Genomic DNA, 22,995 nt, shown 5'->3' with positions numbered 1-22,995 from the left:
CCAAATTTCCAGCCTATCTATATCCTTCTGTAGCCTCTGACAATGCTCCTCACTATCTGCAAGTCCTGCCAATTTTGTGTCGTCCGCAAACTTACTGATCACCCCAGTTGTAAACCTCTATGATTCTATACAGCTGCAACATAATCTTGCTGTTTTTAAACTCCATCCCTCTAGCAATGAAGGACAAAATTCCATTTGCCTTCTTAATTATCTGCTGCACCTGCAAACCAACTTCTTGTGATTCTTGCACAAGGGCACCCAGGTCCTTCTGCACAGCATCATGCTGCAATTTTTTTAACATTTAAATAATAGTCCATTTTACTGTTATTCCTACCAAAATGGATGACCTCACATTTACCAACATTGTACTCCATCTGTCAGACCCTCGCCCACTCACTTAGATTATCTATATCCCTTTGCAGACTTTCAGCGTCCTCTCCATACTTTGCTCTGCCACTCATCTTAGTGTCATCTGCGAATTTTGACACAATGCACTTGGTCCCCAACTCTAAATCATCGATGTAAATCGTAAACAATTGCGTTCCCAACACTGATCCCTGAGGCACACTACTAGTCACTGATCGCCAACCAGAAAAACACTCATTTACCTCCACTCTTTGCTTTCTGTTGATTAACCAATTCTCTATCCATGCTAATACATTACCCGTAACACCGTGCACCTTGATCTTAAGCAGCACCCTGTCAAATGCCTTCTGAAAATCCAAATACACCACATCCACAGATTTCCCATTGTCCACTGCGCATGTAATGTTCTCAAAGAATTCCACCAAATTAGTCAAACATGACCTGCCCTTCATGAACCCATGCTGCGTCTTACCAATGGGACAATTTATATCCAGATGTCTCACTATTTCTTCCTTGATGATAGATTCAAGCATTTTCCCTAGTACAGAAGTTGAGCTAACCGGCCTATAGTTACCCACCTTTTGTCTACCTCCTTTTTTTAAACAGTGGCGTCACATTTGCTGTTTTACAATCTGCGGGAACCACCCCAGAGTCCAGTGAATTTTGGTAAATTACTACGAGTGCATTTGCTATTTCCCCCACTATCTCTTTTAGTGCCCTGGGATGCATTCCATCAGGGCCAGGAGACTTGTCTACCTTTAGCCCCATTAACTTGCCCAACACTATCTCTTTCGTGATAGTTTTTAGGTCATTACCTGCCATGGCCTTCCTATTATCAATTTTTGGCATGTTATTTGTGTCTTCTACTGTGAAGACCGACACAAAATACCTGTTCAATGCCTCAGCCATTTTCTCATTTCAAGTTATTACATTCCCCATCTCATCCTCTAAAGGACCAATGTTTACTTTAGTCACTCTTTTTCATTTTCTGTATTTGTAGAAACGTTTGCTGTCTGTTTTTATATTCTGAGCTAGTTTACTCTCATAATCCATCTTGCTTTTCTTTTATAGCTTTTCTCGTGGCTTTCTGTTGACCTTTAAAGATTTCCCAATCCTCTAGTGTCCCACTAATCTTTGCCACTTTGTATGCTTTTTCTTTCAATTTGATACCCTCCTTTATTTCCTTAAATATCCATGGCTGATTATCTCTTTTTCTACATTCCTCCTTTATCACTGGTACATACTGTTGCTGAGCACTGTGAAAGATCACTTTGAAAGTCCTCTACTGTTCCTCAATTGTTCCATCATAAACATTTTGCTCCCAGTCTACCTTAGCCAACTCCTCCCCCATCCCTTTGTAGTCCCTTTGTTTAAGCACGAGATACTGGTATTGGATTTTACCTTCTCATGCTCCATCTGCATTTTAAATTCAACCATATTGTGATCGCTAACACGGGACCAGATCTAGGATAGATTACTCCCTCGTAGGTTCCATTGCATACAGTTCAAGGAAGCTATCGCGGATACATTCTATGAACTCCTCCTCAAGGCTGCCTTGACTGACCTGGTTTGACCAATTGATATGTAGATTAAAATCCCCCATGATAATTGCTGTACCATTTTTACATGCATCAGTTATTTCTTTGTTTATTTCTCGCCCCACCACGATGTCATTATTTGGTGGCCTATAGACTGCGCCTATCAGTGACTTTTTCTCCTTACTATTTCTAATTTCCACCCAAATGGATTCAACCCTTTTTCCATAGAACCTATATCATCTCTCACTACCGCCCTGCTGTCATCTTTAAATATCAGAGCTCCACCACCTCCCTTACCTTCCTGTCGGTCTCTCCGAATAATCTGATACCCCTGGATATTTAACTCCCAGTTGTGACCATCCTGCAACCATGTCTCTGTAATGGCCACCAAATCATACTCGTTCGCAATGATTTGTGCCGCCAACTCATTTACTTTGTTTCGAATGCTACGAGCATTCAGATAAAGTGCCCTTATGGGGGACTTATAGCAGAGTAACAAATAGTTACAAACACGAATTTTTGATTTTACCTTTGCAGTGAGTTTAAACTTCAGGAAATCAACCTCTCCCAACAGGAGATTGGTGATCTCCAACATTGCCACAATAAAAGGTGCTCAAGTCCAAATCCAGCTATGAACAAGAACTGCAGATGCTATTTGCATGAATTACTGTAGTTTTGACAAGTGATGTCTCATTTAGCATTCAGCTGCTCCAGATGTTATGAACACCTAACTGCATTTTGCAAGATTGAAAACTGGCATGAGGTCTATTCCGTGATGGATCCAGACTTGATGTGAGTTGTAAAAGGAATCTTCAACAATGTAAGGCTTTTTGTGCTAAATGGCTTTAAGACTTGTTGCAAAAAAGGTTCGCCTCTACAGAGTGAACTATGTTGCTTCTATTCACTCCTTATCCTGTAGCGTATTACTTAATAGCAACTTAGCTCACTTTGAAACTTCTATCTGCAAGGATTTAGCAGACCATCAGCACATTTCCCTTCAGAGTAGTTGTAAAGGAGCAGCTGGGCAGGGCAGAGTGGGGTGGGGGAGGTGTTGGGCAGAGGAGAGAAAGTGTCACTTATCCTGACCATGTTGCTGCTAATATTTTGCTTTTGTCAACAACTATGTGAGTGAGGAATGATAAGTTCACATCCATGGCCTATCCTCCTGTATGGCCTGTAATTCAATCTGAACTACAGGCCATTCACATGACAAGACTACTTCAGTCCTTGTTTGAATAAGGGGTGTGCCATTACTCTTAAAGAACATACATGTGTCTGAAGATTGCAGGTCTGATTTTGCAAAGACCGAACTTCAAGGCAGTTTGTACCTATTTGTGCCCAACAGCTGTGTCTATCTAGCAGTTCACAACAGGCTGTCCAGAGTTTCTTGATCAATTATGATTGGTAGGCAAGGCTTGCAGCCTAAGCAGGGCCAACTTGAAAAATCATTCTGTATGTATATGTATATATGCATATGTATTTTCATTACCGGTCTACCATGTGAACGTTTAACAATCTGCTCAAACAAATTCAAATGTTTGCCAAACGCTTTCATGAAGACGGTGCTGATTTTAGTGCTGAGCTGGTAGTTAAGTTGCTGTATTTTCTATTGTTGATTTGGCATTCCTGAGCATGGTGAAAATCGTTTCTTTTAAGCACTCAGCTTATTAAAGTGGGTGTGTTTCAATCTCCCCATCAAAACAAATGGAACCGAGCTTGTAAAATGTATTTTTTTTTTGCTGAACGTTTCAGAGCATTGTGATTAGATTTGATGTCCTTCGTGTAACACAATATTTGTTTCCAGAAATGACCAGTTATTTTTTTCTATCACAAACTGATGGGTGATCTGCTGATCTTTGTAGATTTTTCTGCACTACTTGAAGTCTGTGTTTGCAGGTGGCTGCTAAAAATCTGGCTGCTGTAGAGACCTCTCTTTTGGATTTAGTGCATCAGTATCTTTATCTTGTGTCTTTGCCTTGTGATTTATCCACATCAGATGTAGCATTTGCAGCTCTGATTAATGGAACAGTAATAGGCTGGATTTTGCGGGTAGAGATGAAGCAAGTGCATTCAGTTATGATAGTGAAGAAAGCTGCCCATTCTGTAATCTCTGTGGTGTGTTATTTTTTCCTTTACTGATGGCAGTTTAAATCCAGCACCAATTCAGTGAGGTTGTCTTGGTGTGCAGCAGCAGTGATGTCAGCAAGCAGCGAAAGATCCATGAAGTATTCATACAACAAAAGCTCAGGAGTTGAAAGCACTTGATATCTTTCCCCTTTTAACTTAAATTTGCAGAAAGAAAAATAACTGATTATGAACGGATGAATATAGAAGTTAAAATAAAACCTTGCCAAAAAAATCCTCAGTGCCGAATGAGTGAGAAATCAGGAGGGTTTCAGACATGTTTTTTTTCAGCAAGAGAGAAAAAACAATCTGATGCCACTTAGTGCAAAAACTGAGACAAAAGTGTGATTCTCGCCAGTAGGGAGTGGACAGAGTCTATTCACGTCGGAAATCGGCTTCTGACTGCTGGAGGGTGCTGTTATGCACTGACCTCCCAGTGCATGATGATCCTCGCAATCTTCTATCAGCTCACCATGCTAATCAACTGGCATGACGAGCTAGTAAGATTGCCCCCAAACATTTAGAAAGGAAACCAAAATAAAGTTGTGGATTTATAAAATTTAGGGAGAAATTTGACATTCTACAATTACATAGAACATAGAACAGCACAGAACAGGCCCTTCGGACCACGATGTTGTGCCGAGCTTTATCTGAAACCAAGATCAAGCTATCCCACTCCCTATCATCCTGGTGTGCTCCATGTGCCTATCCAATAACCGCTTAAATGTTCCTAAAGTGTCTGACTCCACTATCACTGCAGGCAGTCCATTCCACACCCCAACCACTCTCTGCATAAAGAAACTACCTCTGATATCCTTCCTATATCTCCCACCACGAACCCTATAGATATGCCCCCTTGTAATAGCTCCATCCACCCGAGGAAATAGTCTTTGAACGTTCACTCTATCTATCCCCTTCATCATTTTATAAACCTCTATTAAGTCTCCCCTCAGCCTCCTCCGCTCCAGAGAGAACAGCCCTCGCTCCCTCAACCTTTCCTCATAAGACCTACCCTCCAAACCAGGCAGCATCCTGGTAAATCTCCTCTGCACTCTTTCCAGCGCTTCCACATCCTTCTTATAGTGAGGTGACCAGAACTACACACAATATTCCAAATGTGGTCTCACCAAGGTCCTATACAGTTGCAGCATAACCCCACGGCTCTTAAACTCCAACCCCCTGTTAATAAAAGCTAACACACTATAGGCCTTCTTCACAGCTCTATCCACTTGAGTGGCAACCTTTAGAGATCTGTGGATATGGACCCCAAGATCTCTCTGTTCCTCCACAGTCTTCAGAACCCTACCTTTGACCCTGTAATCCACATTTAAATTAGTCCTACCAAAATGAATCACCTCACATTTATCAGGGTTAAACTCCATTTGCCATTTTTCAGCCCAGCTTTGCATCCTATCTATGTCTCTTTGCAGCCTACAACAGCCCTCCACCTCATCCACTACTCCACCAATCTTGGTGTCATCAGCAAATTTACCGATCCACCCTTCAGCCCCCTCCTCTAAGTCATTAATAAAAATCACAAAGAGCAGAGGACCAAGCACTGATCCCTGCGGCACTCCGCTAGCAACCTGCCTCCAATCCGAAAATTTTCCATCACCACCACCCTCTGTCTTCGATCAGACAGCCAGTTACCTATCCAATCGGCCAACTTTCCCTCTATCCCACACCTCCTCACTTTCATCATAAGCCGACCATGGGGGACCTTATCAAACGCCTTACTAAAATCCATGTATATAACATCAACTGCCCTACCTTCATCAACACACTTGGTTACCTCCTCAAAAAATTCTATCAAATTTGTGAGGCACGACTTGCCCTTCACGAATCCGTGCTGACTATCCCGGATTAATCCGCATCTTTCTAAATGGTCGTAAATCCCATCCCTAAGGACTTTTTCCATCAATTTACCAACCACCGAAGTAAGACTAACCGGTCTATAATTACCAGGGTCATTTCTATTCCCTTTCTTAAACAGAGGAACAACATTCGCCATTCTCCAGTCCTCTGGCACCATCCCCGTGGACAGCGAGGACCCAAAGATCAAAGCCAAAGGCTCTGCAATCTCATCCCTTGCCTCCCAAAGAATCCTAGGATATATTTCATCAGGCTTAAATGGGCGGCACGGTAACACAGTGGTTAGCACTGCTGCTTCACAGCTCCAGGGTCCCGGGTTCGATTCCCGGCTTGGGTCACTGTCTGTGTGGAGTTTGCACATTCTCCTCGTGTCTGCGTGGGTTTCCTCCAGGTGCTCTGGTTTCCTCCCACAGTCCAAAGATGTGCAGGTTAGGTTTATTGGCCAGGTTAAAAATTGCCCCTTAGAGTCCTGAGAGGCGTAGGTTAGAGGGATTAGCGGGTAAATATGTGGGGGTAGGGCCTGGGTGGGATTGTGGTCGGTGCAGACTCGATGGACCGCATGGCCTCCTTCTGCACTGTAGGGTTTCTATGATTTCTAGGCCCAGGGGACTTATCGACCTTCAGTTTATTCAGAACTGCCAGGACTTCCTCCCTCCGAACATCTATTTCCTCCAGCCTATTAGCCTGTAACACCTTCTCTTCCTCAAAAACATGGCCCCTCTCCTTGGTGAACACTGAAGGAGTTAGGTTTTCAAGGCCAGTGAGGTTGCATAGCAGTAATTATGAAGTTGTCCACCATTAACAACCCTGTTACACCTCATCCCCAAGGTGAAACTTTTTCAGGAGTTTCTCCAGTGAGAATAACTGGTAAGTTCTCATCAATTCCATTGATTTCTATTGATTCAGGTATGGGGAGGTGGGGAGGGCAGTATGTGGGTCTGTATTTTAAAGCCAGCACCTTAAGATGTAACCAATAGCCACTGATTCTGTGTATTAGTAATCAGATTCTCTAAGATAATAGTGCAAAAAAGGAACATTAATTTGAATAAAAGCATTCATCAAGGGAAAATTTATTTACTCATTTCTTTTTGTGTGTTTGTTTGGAGAGTGCGAACATTTGTGGCAGCTTTTGTTTGTTCCAAAGTATTTTTTAAAACTGGCTGTTTCATATTATCCCCATTTAACAAATAGTGACTCAACAAAGCATTGTCTTTTCATAAGTTTTTCAACTATTTTCTTCAGAATTTAATTGAGGAAAGAGCTTTTAATGCAGAAGTGCTTTGGGAACTTTTTAATTGGAAAGAATTGGAAAGGGAAAAGGCTGAGAACTACAGGCGGTGTGTTCCTGTTTGCGTTGTGGAGAATCGGGTGTGGGAGGAAGATTCCGGTTGGTTCTTTAGTGGGATGCGAATTAGTTTCATGCCAGCCACAGTGGGTTTCCTGATCTGCTGTGGTGGGAAATTCACAGTAAAACTGATTTTTTAGTCTCCCACCAAATTCTATCCCCCACCTGCCATTGAATCCATCAGTGGAGGCATGGGAGAATTCTGCCCAATGGTTTGAGTCCAACATGACTCTTTGAAACTCAGTATAGTATTATAAATAGTATTGTGAGGTCCTGTCTTTCATTCTATTTGAACCTTGTTTGGGGGATGGTGGTGGAGGCAAGGATTTGGGGTGAGACAAAATATTTTCAGTAGCTAAAGCGTGACATCTAAAATGTAGATCAACTGAACCAGAGTGCTGAGAAGACGAAGGTGAGTTGTGAAGGAAAATGCAGAGGTAGATAAAACTAAAATTTTGGCTGCATTTGATCCATGCCATGCCTCAAGTTGAGATGCTTCACCTTGTTACAAATGCAAAGTGGATCTCATTTTACAAAAATAAGAGACATACGAGCATGAGAAAAATATCAAAACAGGCCATGCAAGAATCTTGGATAAACAGTGATGGAGATGTTCAGTAAGCCTGTTAATGCCTGCTTTTAGAGTTCCAGTATTCATGACACATGTGTTACCCCTATGCAGCAATCTCAGTCATGCCACCTGCAATGGTATCTGTTTATCACCAAGTTCAGCAATACTAAACAATAGTTCTGTCAGAAAGTGTCTCCTGTTTGGTTGCGTAGTTTTAATCAATGATTTTTTTGATCTTCGAAACCTTAACTATAAAGTCTCCAACAACTTGAAATCTAGCGAGGTTGTACCATGCCCTGTTGTACCCAACACCTGATTGGCCAAATCTTTCGCCGTTGTTGTCATACAACAAACTGATGAGCAGGATGCACATGAAAAATAAAATTTTTGAAGCACTTGCTGAGGTCCTGGAATGAAGGCATTCTGTGAAGAGTAAGGAACTTCATAAACCAGGATTCCCTGATATACAATGCTATTTGAGTCATTTAAAAGATTTGAGGTGATGAAATCACATGAATTTCTTCAGTTGGTAAAATTTCATTGGTCTTGAGTGACGATAGGAAGAATATTGGTTCCTATTGGTTCCCCTCGTTCCTCCAAATGCGTAGCCAGAAACGGATAAAAGATTACCAACTCTCTGAGGAACGCTGGCTTCTTAGAGCTTTATTACAGCCTCTGAAGTTTGTGGAGATTTTAATTTATTTTCAACTCCAATCATATTTCCTTTGTGCAGTGGAGAGTGACCTGGTAACCCAGAAATGTGCTTCCGATGTGCCTATTTGGCTTTGAAAATGTTATCTGAAAGCCATTGCAACACATTTGTTCCTGCTTTGCAGCAGGAGCATTCTTTGACTTTTGCATTTCACCTGACAGTTGTTGCATCTCAAAGATTGCCGGAGCTTTTTGTCAAAAGTATTTTATTCCACCAGCCTGCAAAACAGCTTCTTCACTGCACTCATTTTTCACATAGCCCAGTTCTTTCACCATTTAGTGTTGAAGGCACACACACAGGTCTGTCATGATTTCATGATTAATCACTCACAGAGTGGAAAATCATTCCAGTTGTACTACTTTTGTTTTTGAAGAAAAGATATATTTTTTCATCTGTTCAAATGAATATCTGCTTTTCTTCTGATGGATGTGGAGGAAATAAAATGTTCTCATAGCCACCTGCTCGCCTTAATTGTGCATTGAGTAGGACCCCACATTGAGTCAGTTCTACTTATTTTAAACAAGGTGTTCTAATCTCGAAAGCCAAAGAAATTCATTGTACCTCCATAACATGTCAAGAAAAGAATAATTGTATTTAGATGCTGACAACATGAAACAATTTCTTACCATGCCACCAACCTTCCCATTTATACATAGAGATATGCTTCCTTCCATTCTAATGGACTGCATTAGATTTTTTACTTTGCTTTATTGTGATAACTTTTTTAACTTTTTGTATTTGTAACAGTTTCACAACCAGGTGATGCTTTCTAAATCAAAGATTTGTATCATCAAAATTTTCTTATTGGATTAAAAAAAATATGATCACTACGTCCTCTTGTAGAAATATTTTAATTCTACTACCAGTAAAATATTCTGTTACAAAAGTTTACAGTGTGCAATGGCAGCTTCTTGACCTTGAAAATTAAATTTAAGATCAAAATGGGCCATTTTTAATATTTCAAGCACATGTCGTTACACACCAGAAATGTACTTTTGAGATAATTAAACTCTACGCCTCTGTTTTTCAGGTGTTCTTCATTGATTCCCAGAACAATTTTGTTTCGGTTGCTCAGGAATTGATTTGATGACTTGGTGCTGATCTTTCTGCTTGGTCACTATTTCAATCAATTCTGATTGAGGTCAGTATTTCCTCTTTACATAATACATGAGGAATTTTTGAGGATGCAAAACAAACCTTGTAGAAATGAGAAGGTCAATTTGTTTTGTACTGAATTAGAAACATGAAAAATGTGATTGTAGGATTTTGCAGAGTTTAAATACCTCAGAGCTTTATCTCATTGACCTGTGTGTATAAATGAGCCAGGCAGAGCTAATTGCAGTTGCTTTTTTTAATGGCAGCAGAGCAGTTGTGAGAAGCCATTCTGTATGGTCAGATTAATTCTCAGTCTAATACTTTTCCGCACAGTACTGGAATTTGGTCTTCAAGTTTTAGTGGTTTTTCTTTGGTGTGTAAATGTTTACCTATTATTTTGTTTTTGTAAATTTAAATTTCTCATGCAAACATTTGCTTTTAGTGTTCCATTTAGCTTTGGAGTCGCTGTTGAAGTGCTGCTATTTTTCCTAAATTATTTCACTGAATCTCTCATTCAAAGTTCACAGCTCTGATTCAACCTTGAACTTCAGGGAATTGTGCCAGCAGGAAGCAGTACATAATAAATAAATACATAAATGTGCCAAATATTGTTGGTCATTAAAATCACTGAACAAAGGATCAATCTCTTCCAAGATATTGAAGAATTGGTTTGAAAATTTGCTTTTCAAGAGAGTGGAGAAAATATGTTCAACTGTCTTTCCTCAAAGAACAAAGAATAGTACAGCACAGGAAACAGGCCCTTCGGCCCTCCAAGCCTGTGCCACTCATTGGCCCAACTAGACCATTCGTTTGTATCCCTCCATTCCCAGACTGCTCATGTGACTATCCAGGTAAGTCTTAAACGATGCCAGCGTGTCTGCCTCCACCACCCTACTTGGCAGCGCATTCCAGGCTCCCAACACTCTCTGTGTGAAATATGTCCCTCTGATATCTGAGTTATACCTCACCCCCCTCACCTTGAGCCCGTGACCACTCGTGATCGTCACCTCCGACCTGGGAAAAAGCTTCCCACTGTTCACCCTATCTATACCCTTCATAATTTTGTACACCTCTATTAGGTCTCCCCTCATTCTCCGTCTTTCCAGGGAGAACAAGCCCAGTTTACCCAATCTCTCCTCATAGCTAAGACCAGGCAACATCCTGGTAAACCTTCTCTGCACTCTCTCTCAAGCCTCCACGTCCTTCTGGTAGTGCGGCGACCTGAACTGGACGCAGTACTCCAAATGTGGCCTAACCAGCGTTCTATACAGCTGCAACATCAGACTCCAGCTTTTATACTCTATACCTATATACTCATCCTATAAAGGCAAGCATACCATATGCCTTCTTCACCACCTTCTCCACCTGTGCTGCCACCTTCAAGGATTTGTGGACTTGCACACCTAGGTCCCTCTGTGTTTCTATACTCTTGATGGCTCTGCCATTTATTGTATAACCCCCCCCCCCCGTACATTAGTTCTTCCAAAATGCATCACTTCACATTTGTCCGGATTAAATTCCATCTGCCATTTCTCCGCCCAATTTTCCAGCCTATCTATATCCTGCTGTATTGTCTGACAATGTTCATCACTATCCGCAAGTCCAGCCATCTTCGTGTCATCCGCAAACTTGCTGATAACACCAGTTACAACTTCTTCCAAATCATTTATATATATCACAAATAGCAGAGGTCTCAGTACAGAGCCCTGCGGAACACCACTGGTCACAGACCTCTAGCCAGAAAAAGACCCTTCGACTGCTACCCTCTGTCTCCTGTGGCCAAGCCAGTTCTCTACCCATCTATCCTTGTATCCCATGAACCTTAACCTTCTTAACCAACCTGCCATGAGGGACTTTGTCAAATGCCTTACTGAAATCCATATAGATGACATCCATGGCCCTTCCTTCGTCAACCGTTTTTGTCACTTCCTCAAAAAACTCCACCAAATTTGTAAGGCACGACCTCCCTCTTACAAAACCATGCTGTCTGTCACGAATGAGATTGTTCTGTTCTAAATGCGCATACATCCTGTCTCTAAGAATCCTCTCCAACAACCTCCCTACCACGGACGTCAAGCTCACTGGCCTATAATTAACCGGGTTATCCCTGCTACCCTTCTTAAATAACGGTACCACATTCGCGATCCTCCAATCCTCAGGGACCTCACCTGTGTCCAATGAAGAGACAAAGATTTCCGTCAGAGGCCCAGCAATTACATCTCTCGTCTCCCTGAGCAGTCTAGGATAGATGCCATCAGGCCCTGGGGATTTGTCAGTTTTAATGTGACCTACAAAACCTAACACTTCCTCCCTTGTAATGGAGATTCTCTCTAACAGGTCAACACCTCCCTCTGAGACACTCCCAGTCAACAAGCCCCTCTCCTTTGTGAATACCGATGCAAAGTATTCATTTAGGATCTCCCCTATTCCCTTGGGTTCTAAGCATAATTCCCCTCCTTTGTCCCTGAGAGGTCCGACTTTTTCCCTGACAACTCTTTTGTTCCTAACATATGAATAAAATGCCTTAGGATTCTCCTTAATCCTGTCTGCCAGGAACATTTTGTGACCTCTTTTTGCCCTTCTAACTCCCCGTTTGAGTTCTTTCCTACTCTCTCTGTATTCCTCCAGAGCTCCATCTGTTTTCAGTTGCCTGGACTTAACGTACGCCTCTCTTTTCTTTTTGATCAGATCCTCAATTTCCCTGGTTATCCACGGCTCTCGAATCCTACCTTTCCTATCCTTCCTTTTTACAGGCACATGCCTGTCCTGCAGCCTTATCAACTGTTCCTTAAAAGACTCCTACATGCCAGACGTGGACTTACCCCTGAACAGCCTCTCCCAATCAACGGTCACCAATTCCTGCCTAATCCGGCTATAGTTAGCCTTCCCCCAATTTAGCACCCTACCCTTAGGACAACACTCGTCCTTGTCCAATACTATCCTAAAGTTAACAGAGTTGTGCCACATGTTCCCCTACCGAAACTTTGACGACTTGACCGGGCTCATTTCCCAGAACTAGATCCAGTATAGCCCCCTCTCTAGTTGGGCTATCTACATACTGTTCCAAAGAACCTTCCAGTATGCATTTTACAAATTCCTCCCCGTCCAGACCCCCAGCCCTAAGCGCTTTCCAGTCTATACCAGAGAAATTGAAGTCTCCCACTACAACAACCCTATTTTTTCTGCACATATCCAGAATCTCCTGACATATCCGTTCCTCCACTTCCCGTGGGCTGTTGGGTGGCCTGTAGTATACCCCCAGCATAGTGATTGCACCTTTCCTGTTTCTGAGCTCCACCCACAGCGATTCTGCACCGCTGTAATATGCTCCCTAACTAATACTGCTACTCCCCCACCTTTTTTAGCCCCTCCTGTGTCTCGCCTAAAACACTTATACCCCGGAATATTCAGCTGTCAGTCCTGTCATTTTAACCATGTCTCCGTCACCGCAAGCACATCCAAATTCCGCATAAGCGTTAAGGCCCTAAGTTTGTCTGTCTTACCCGTTACGCTCCTCGCATTGAAGCAGATGCACTCCAGACCTCCAGGCCCACTCAGGTCATCCTGCTCCAGAATGCTCTTCTTATCTAGCCTTGCCCTGGCCCCCAGCTCGACCCCAGCCTCCGTACTTACTGACCTACTGTTTTGATCTCCACCCCCCCCTGCCACACGAGTTTAAACCCTGCCAAAACACTCTGGCAAAACTCCCAGTCAGGATATTTGTGCTCTTCCAGTTAAGGTGTAACCCATCCTTTCCGTATAGGTGCCATCCTCTCATGAAGACTTCCCAATGATCGATGAATTTGAAACCCTCCCTCTTGCACCAGTCCTTTAGCCAAGTGTTCAATTGTAGAATCTCCCTGTTCCTGGCCTCACTCGCACGAGGCACTGGGAGCAGTCCAGAGATTGCTACCCTTGAGGCCTTATTTTTTAGCCTCGCACCCATCTCCCTGAATTGCTCTCGTATGACCCCCTTGCTCTTTCTACCTACGTCATTTTCACCAGTGTGTACAATTACATCTGTTTGACTACCTTCCCTTTTTAATATGCTTCCTACCCTCTCGGAGACATCCAGTACCCCGGCACCAGGGAGGCAGACTACTATCCTGGAGTCTCGTTCACGCCCGCAGAATCGCCTGTCCGTGCCTCTAACCATCGCATCCCCCACAACAATACTTTAGGTACTTAACTCCATTAAAATAATAAACACTTGAACTGAGTGTACCTGTTAATGCTGGAACAGAATCGAAAATGTTCCAATATGCATAGAGGAGGTTCATATTTTATGCAATGAATGGATTTTAAATTTTCAATGAAGTCTTTGCATTATCGATTTTGTGCCATAGTATTCGAGAATTCCTTCATGTTACCCAACTATAATGTACATGACTTACAGGAAGTGACAGTTCAAAACTTGATCTTTGTACATGGCTTCCATAGCACCTATCTGATTTATTTATGATGACCTATATAAGAACATAAGAACATAAGAAATAGGAGCAGGAGTAGGCCATCTAGCCCCTCGAGCCTGCCCCGCCATTCAATAAGATCATGGCAGATCTGACGTGGATCAGTACCACTTACCCGCCTGATCCCCATAACCCTTAATTCCCTTACCGATCAGGAATCCATCCATCCGCGCTTTAAACATATTCAGCGAGGTAGCCTCCACCACCTCAGTGGGCAGAGAATTCCAGAGATTCACCACCCTCTGGGAGAAGAAGTTCCTCCTCAACTCTGTCTTAAACCGACCCCCCTTTATTTTGAGGTTGTGTCCTCTAGTTTTAACTTCCTTACTAAGTGGAAAGAATCTCTCCGCCTCCACCCTATCCAGCCCCCGCATTATCTTATAAGTCTCCATAAGATCCCCCCTCATCCTTCTAAACTCCAACGAGTACAAACCCAATCTCCTCAGCCTCTCCTCATAATCCAAACCCCTCATCTCCGGTATCAACCTGGTGAACCTTCTCTGCACTCCCTCCAATGCCAATATATCCTTCCTCATATAAGGGGACCAATACTGCACACAGTATTCCAGCTGCGGCCTCACCAATGCCCTGTACAGGTGCATCAAGACATCCCTGCTTTTATATTCTATCCCCCTCGCGATATAGGCCAACATCCCATTTGCCTTCTTGATCACCTGTTGTACCTGCAGACTGGGCTTTTGCGTCTCATGCACAAGGACCCCCAGGTCCCTTTGCACGGTAGCATGTTTTAATTTGTTTCCATTGAGATAGTAATCCCATTTGTTATTATTTCCTCCAAAGTGTATAACCTCGCATTTCTCAACGTTATACTCCATTTGCCATATCCTCGCCCACTCACTCAGCCTGTCCAAATCTCTCTGCAGATCTTCTCCGTCCTCCACACGATTCACTTTTCCACTTATCTTTGTGTCGTCTGCAAACTTCGTTATATCTGTGTCTTAACAGTCCTTTGACCACAGAATGTAAAAGCAATCAAATAATTTGGTATTTTTAACTCTCTTTTTCCCAAGTTCATCCTTCGGCCTTGACAATTTTCAGCTTTCTTTAGGGTTGGAGGGGGAGGGTGGGATTTAAAACTTTCTGTTCCTTTCAGATTTTCAATTGGCAGAGCAATTGCTTCTATGCTGTTGAACTCAAATTGTTCAGCATCATTTTTTCTGTTCAGCTCCCAGAATTTACTGGTTTCACCTTTCAAAATGATAATGTTTGTGACCAAATTGAGAGAAATTCTTTCTGAAATCCAAATGCAAACAGGGACAATGAAAAAGCAAGGTTGGCTCATTCAATTAGGATGAGACATTACAAACATTGACCTGATTTATTTTTTGTCATGACTGACCTGACAACTGATGTTTTGATTCTTGAACTCTCTTTATTAACATCATGGGATGACCTGTTTGATGCTTCATGTTTTACATGTTTCGCATGTGATCACATTGTTCAATGAAGATTATTGCACCAGGCTGTTTGTAACTCAAGCAATAATAATTTCTTATGTAAAACTGAGGAATTGTTTCGCCTCTCCATTCACATGTTTTTCCTTCTTTGATCTCTTAGGACATGTATCTTGTGATTTGGTTTTTTTTTGTCACTGAGGCATTATTGTCTTCGGTATTGTATTTGGCATACTCAATTTTCACATAAGTAGTGGAAATTCTATCCCTTAATGTCCCCTTAGAATTAGTCTTCAAACTCCAATGATTACAAAATAGACTTAAAACTCTCTGCAGTTAATAAAAATGGAATTGACTGACCTTTTGGTAAATAAGAGTCTGAGAGGCAAAGGTTCTGGATTAATGGCATTGCTTATTAATATTAACAATGTGAATATTTTATCCAAGAACAATATCTGTGGAAAATTTATCAGTTGCAAAGATATGTAGAGGGACAGTTAGTATTGAGGAAGCAGGGGGGCTGCAGAAGTACTTGGACATGTTAGGAGAGTGGGCAAAGAAATGGCAGATGGAATACAATGTGGAAAAGTGTGAGGTTATGCACTTCGGAAGGAGGAATGGAGGCATAGACTATTTTCTAAATGGGGAAACGCTTAGGAAATCAGAAACACAAAGGGACTTGGGAGCCCTTGTGCAGGTTCAGTCAGCAGTTAGGAAGGCAAATGCAATGTTAGCATTCATGTTGAGAGGGCTAGAACACAAGAGTAGGGATGTACTTCTGAGGCTGTATTAGGCCCCATTTGGAATATTGTGAGCAGTTTTGGGGCCTGTGTTTAAGGAAGGATGTGCTGGTCTTGGAAAGGGTCCAGAGGAAGTTCACAAGAATGATTCCTGGAATGAAGAGCTTGTTGTGTGAGGAACGGTTGGAGTTTAGAAGGATGAGGGGGGATCTTATTGAATCTTGCAGGATACTGCGAGGCCTGGATAGAGTGGATGTGGAGAGGATGTTTCCACTAGTAGGAAAAACTAGAACCAGAGGGCACAACCTCAGGCTGAAGGGACGATCCTTTAAAACAGAGATGAGGAAGAATTTCTTCAGCCAGAGGGTGGTGAATCTGTGGAAGTCTTTGCCACAGAAGGCTGTGGAGGCCAGGTCATTGAGTGTCTTTAAGACAGAGATAGATAGGTTCTTGATTAATAAGGAGATCAGTGTTATGGGGAAAAGGCAGGAGAATGGGGATGAGAAAAATATCAGCCATGATTGAATGGCAGAGCAGACTCAATGGGCCGAGTGGCCTAATTCTGCTCCGATGTCTTATGGTCTTATTAGTCTTTCGTGTTGTAGGAAAGTGAGGGAGATATGAACCAGGTCTTTTTGCATGTAAGGTGAATGCTATATCATAGAAATCATAGAATCATAGAAACCCTACAATGCAGAAGGAGGCCATTCGACCCATCGAGTCTGCACCGACCACAATCCCACCCAGGCCCTACCCCCACATATTTACCCGCTAATCCCTTTAACCTACGCATCTCAGGACTCTAAGGGGCAATTTTTAACCTGGCCAATCAACCTAACCCGCACATCTTTGGACTGTGGGAGGAAACCGGAGCACCCGGAGGAAACCCACGCAGACACGAGGAGAATGTGCAAACTCCACACAGACAGTGACCCGAGCCGGGAATCGAACCCGGGACCCTGGAGCTGTGAAGCAGCAGTGCTAACCACTGTGCTACCGTGCCGCCCGGTATCAAAGGGGAAGGAATTCCAGGATTTTGACCCAGCAGCTGCGAAGGAACAGTGATATACTTCCAAGTCAGGATGGTGAGTGGCTTGGAGGGGAATTTGCAGGTGGTGGTGTTCCCATGTATGTGCTTTCCTTGACCTTCTAGATAGAAGTGGTCATGTATTTGAAAGGTGCTGTCCAAGGATCTTTGGTGAATTGCTGCAGTGCACCTTGTAGATAGTACACACTGCTGCTACTGAGCGTGGTGGTGGAGGGAGTGGATGTTTGTAGATGTGGTGCCAATCAAGCAGGCTTCCCTGCTGTCAAGATTCTTGTGTTGTTGGAGCTTCAGCCATCCAGGCAAGTGGAGAGTATTCCATCACACTCCGGACTTGTGCCTTGTAGATAGTGGATAGGTTTTGGGGAGTCAGGAGGTGAGTTATTCGCTGCAGTATTCCTAGCCACTGTGTTATGTGACGAATCCAATTGCGTTTCCGGTCAGTGGTAACCCCAAGATGTTGACGGTGGAGGGTTCCGTGATGGTAACACCATTGAATGTCAAGGGGCAGTGGTTAGACTGTCTCTTATCGGTCATTGCCTGGCATTTATGTGGCACGAATAATGCTCTGGGGACCTGGGTTCAAATCCCGCCACGGCAGATGGTGGAATTTGAATTCAATAAAAAATATCTGGAATTAAGAGTCTACTGATCGCCATTAAACCATTGTCGATTGTCAGAAAAACCTATCTGGTTCACTAATGTCCTTTAGGGAAGGAAATCTGCCGTCCTTACCTGGTCTAGCCTACATGTGACGCCAGAGCCACAGCAGTGGTTGACTCTCAACTGCCCTCTGAAATGGCCTAGCAAGCCACTCAGTTGTAACAATTGCTACAAAGTCTCAACAAAGAAATGAAACCAGACGGACCAGCTGGCATCGACCTAGGCACCGGAAAAGGCAATGGCAAAACAAACAGTCCTGTCGACCCTGCAAAGTCCTCCTTACTAACATCTGGGGGCTAGTGCCAAAATTGGGAGAGCTGTCTCACAGACTAGTCAAGCAACAGCCTGATGTAGTTATTCTCACGAAATCATCCCTTACAGATAATACCCCACACACCACCATTACCATCCCTGGATATTTCTTGTCCCACCGGCAGGACAGACCCAGCAGAGGTGGCGGCACAGTGCTATACAGTTGAGAGGGAGTTGCCTTGAGAGTCCTTAACATTGACTCTGGGCCCCATGAAGTCTCATGGCTTCAGGTTAAACATGGGCAAGGAAACCTCTTACTGGTTACCACGTACAGTCCTCCTTCGGCTGATGAATTAGTAATCCTCCAGGTTGAACAACACTTGAAGGAAGCACTGAGGGTGGTAAGGGCGCAAAATGTACTCCGAATGGGGGATTTCAATGTCCACCAATAAGAATGGCTCGGCAGCAGCACTACTGATCGAGCTGGTCGGGTCCTAAAGGATATAACTAGATTGCTAAACTGGGTCTGCAGCAGGTGGTGAAGGAACCAACAAGAGGAAATAACATGCTTTCCCTCATCCTTACCAATCTGCTGGCTGCAGATGCATCTGTCAATGACAGTATCGATAAGAGTGACCACTACACAGTCCTTGTGCAGACAAAGTCCCGGCTTCACATTGAGAATAATCTCCATCATATTGTGTGGCATCCATGAGATGCTGTGGGCCATCAGCAGCAGCGGAATTGTACTCCAGCACAATCTGCAACCTCATGACCCGGCATATCCCTCACTCAACCATTAGCATCAAGCCAGGGGATCAACCCTGGTTCAATGGAGAGTGCAGGAGGACATGCCAGGAGCAGCACCAGACGGGCGGCACGGTAGCACAGTGGTTAGCACTGCTGCTTCACAGCTCCAGGGACCTGGGTTCGATTCCCAGCTTGGATCACTGTCTGTGTGGAGTTTGCACATTCTCCTCGTGTCTGCGTGGGTTTCCTCCGGGGGCTCCGGTTTCCTCCCACAGTCCAAAGATGTGCGGGTTAGGTTGATTGGCTATGCTAAAAATTGCCCTTAGTGTCCTGGGATGCGTAGGTAAGAGGGATTAGTGGGTAAAATATGTAGGGATATGGGGGTAGGGTCTGGGTGTGGGATTGTGGTCGGTGCAGACTCGATGGGCCGAATGGCCTCTTTCTGTGCTGTAGGGTTTCTATGATACAGACATGCCTAAAAATGAGGTGTCAACCTGGTGAAGCTACAAAACATGACTACTCGCATGCCAAACGGCAAAAACAGCAAATGATAGACAGAGCTAAGCGATCCCACAACCAACGGATCAGATCTAAGCTCTGCAGTCCTTTCACATTGAGTCGTGAATGGTGGTGGACAATTAAACAACACACTGGAGGAGAAAGCTCTACAAATATCTCCATCCTCAATGATGGAGGAGCCCAGCGCAGCAGTGCAAAAGATAAGGCTGAAGTATTCGCAACAATCTTCAGCCAGAAATGCCGAGTGGACGATCCATCTCGGCCTCCTCCAGCGGTCCCCAGCATCTCAGATGCCAGTTTCCAGCCAATTCGATTCACTCCACGTGATATCAAGAAACGGTTGGAGGTACTGGATACTGCAAAGGCGATGGGCCCTGATAACATTCACCAAAGATCCTTAGACAGCACCTTCCAAACCCACAACCACTTTCATCTAGAAGGACAAGGGCAGCAGATAAATGGGAACACCACCACCTGCAAGTTCCCCTCCAAGCCATGCACCATCCTGACTTGGAAATATATCGCCATTCCCTCGCAGTTGCTAGGTCAAAATCCTGGAATTCCCACCCCAATGGCATTGTGGGTCAACACAGTAAGAAGTTTAACAACACCAGGTTAAAGTCCAACAGGTTTATTTGTATTTGGTAGCAAAAGTGTGGCTTTTGCTACCAAATAAACCTGTTGGACTTTAACCTGGTGTTGTTAAACTTCTTACTGTGTTTACCCCAGTCCAACGCCGGCATCTCCACATTGTGGGTCAACCCACAGAACATGGACTGCAGCGATTCGAGAAAGCAGCTCACCAGCACCTTCTCAAGGGCAACTAGGGGTGGGCAATAAATGCTGGTCAGCATGATTGAATAAAAAAAACTTGCCACTTGTCAGCCCAAGCCTGGATATTGTCCAGATCTTGTTGCATTTGAACATGCACTGCTTCGATATCTGAGGAGTCGTGAATGGTGCTGAGCATTGTGCAATCATCGACGAACATCCCCACTTCTGACCTTATGATGGAGGGAAGGTCATTGTTAAAGTAGCTGAAGATGGTTGGGTCTAGGACATTACCCTGAGGGACTCCTGCAAAGATATCTTAGAGTTGAGATGACTGACCCTCCACAACCACAACCATCTTCCTATGTGCCAGGTATGATTCCAACCAGCAGAGAGTTTGCCCCCTGCACCCATTGTTTCCAGTTTTGCTAGGGCTCCTTGATGCCACACTCGGTCAAATGTCGCCTTGATGTCAAGGTCTTTCACACTCACCTCACTTCTGGAATTCAGCTCTTTTGTTAATGTTTGAACCAATGTTGTAACGTGTTCAAGAGCTGAGTGACCCTGGCAAAACCCAAACTGGGCATTTTGAGCAGGTGCTGCTTGATAGCACTGTTGATAACCCCTTCCATCATTTTACTGATGATCAAGAGTAGACTGATTGGGAAGATGAGCTGCGAGTAGGATGCAGAGACATGCTAAGTGAGTGGGCATATGCATTGCAGATGCAGTATAATGTGGATAACTGTGAGGTTATCCATTTCAGTAGCAAAAGTAGGAAAGCAGATTACTATTTAAATGGGTGCCAATTGAGAGAGGTGGATACTCAACGAGATTGGTGTCCTCGTGCATCAGTCACTGAAGTAAGCGCACAGGTAGAGCAGATAATAAGAAGGCAAATGGTATGTTGGCCTTCATAGTGTTACAGTCATAACTAGGGTGTAGTGAAAGATCAACTTAATGCAAGATAGGCCCATTCAAAAGTCTGATGGCAGCAGGGAAGAAACTGTTCTTGAGTTGGTTGGTACATGACCTCAGACTTTTGTATCTTTTTCCTGACGAAACTAAGCCGATTCAGGTCTGGTTAGTACAAGAATGGGAAACTGCTTGCAGAAGGCTTAAGAAAAGTGGGCAGCACGGTGGCAGAGTGGTTAGCACTGCTGCCTCACAGTGCCAGGGACCTGGGTTCAATTCTGGCCTTGGATGACTGCCTGCACATTCTCCCAGTGTCTGCATTGGTTTTCTCCGGGTACTCCAGTTTCCTCCCACACTCCAAAGATGTGCAGGTTATGTGGATTGGCCATGCTAAATTGCCCTTAGTGTCCCAGGATGTGTGGGTTAGGGGATTAATGTGGTAAATACATAACATTATAGGATAGGACCTGGGTGGGATGTTCTGTCGAAGAGTTGATGCAGACTCGATGGGCTGAATGGCCGCCTTCTGCACTGTCGGGTTTCTATGATTTCTGAGTATTTTCTGAAGGGGCACGGATTTGTTTTATCCACATGTGGGATACGAGCATCACCCCATAGCTTTGATACCTTTAGCCCCAAGAGGTAGAGTCATAGAGATTTACAGCATGGAAACAGGCCCTTCGGCCCAACTTGTCCATGCCGCCCTTTCTTTTTTAAAACCCCTAAACTAATCCCAATTGCCCGCATTTGGCCCATATCCCTCTATACCCATCGTACCCATGTAACTATCTAAATGCTTTTTAAAAGACAAAATTGTACCCGCCTCTACTACTACTTCTGGAAGCTTGTTCCAGACGCTCACCACCCTCTGTGTGAAAAAATTGCCCCTCTGGACACTTTTGTATCTCTCCCCTCTCACCTTAAACCTATGCCCTCTAGTTTTAGACTCCCCTACCTTTGGGAAAAGATATTGACTATCTGGCTGATCTGTACCCCTCATTCCTTCTTGAAAGTATACAATGTTTTGGCCTCAACTGCTCTCCGTAGTAGAGATTTCCAGAGGTTCACCACTGTCTGGGTGAAGAAATTTCTCTTCATCTCAGTCCAAAAAGGTTTACCTTGTATCCTTGGACTATGACACCTGGTTCTGGATTCCCCCGCCATGAGGAACGTCCTTACTGCATCTACCCTGTCTAGTCGTGTTAGAATTTTATAGTTTGTTATTAGATCCCCCCTCATTCTTCTTAAATGTCTGGTAAACCTTGTTTGCACTCCCTCCATAGCAAGAATATTATTTTTCAGATAAGGAGACCAAAACTGCACATAATCTTCCAGGTGTGGCCTCACCAAGGCCCTGTATAATTGCAGCAAGACATCCCTGCTGCTGTACTTAAATCCTCTCAGCATGGAGGCCAACATACCATTTGCCTTCTTCATCCCCTACTCCAACTGCATGCTTAACTTCAGCAATTGGTGAACAAAAACACCCAGGTCTTGTTGTGCATTCCCCTCTCTCAATCCATTGGCATTCAGATAATAGTCTGCTTTCTTATTTTTATTACCAAAGTGGATAACTTCACATTTATCCACATTTTATTGCATCTGCCATGCGTTGGTCCACCGACTCAGCTTGTCCAAATCACACTGAAACATTTCTGCATCCTCCTCACAGCTCAAAATGTTGTGGGTTGATTTATTAAGACCTGGCGCATGAGAACAGCTTTACAAAGGTAGAACGCCTGACTACACCAGCAGCAGCTCTGTGTGCTGTGTTTTTCTCACAAGTGAAAGTGAAACTGAAATTGGGTCACATGTTAAACTTATTACTTGTGG

General features: G+C 43.7%; 1 protein-coding gene across 3 annotated transcripts in view; it reads left to right on the top strand.

The window, feature by feature from the left end:
* LOC144494796 (adhesion G protein-coupled receptor L3-like) overlaps nt 1–22,995 on the top strand; it is a 978,643-nt gene that overhangs the window by 33,517 nt on the left and 922,131 nt on the right. For all 3 annotated transcript variants that reach the window (XM_078214147.1, XM_078214145.1, XM_078214146.1), the window contains exon 2: nt 9,559–9,669. The gene's annotated coding sequence lies outside the window, so the exon portion shown is untranslated. The remainder of the gene's footprint in view (nt 1–9,558; nt 9,670–22,995) is intronic.

This window comes from Mustelus asterias, chromosome 6 (genome assembly GCF_964213995.1).
Source record: "Mustelus asterias chromosome 6, sMusAst1.hap1.1, whole genome shotgun sequence".
In the NCBI taxonomy this organism is placed as follows: Eukaryota; Metazoa; Chordata; class Chondrichthyes; order Carcharhiniformes; family Triakidae; genus Mustelus; species Mustelus asterias.
This window is presented reverse-complemented; position numbering and strand designations above follow the sequence as displayed.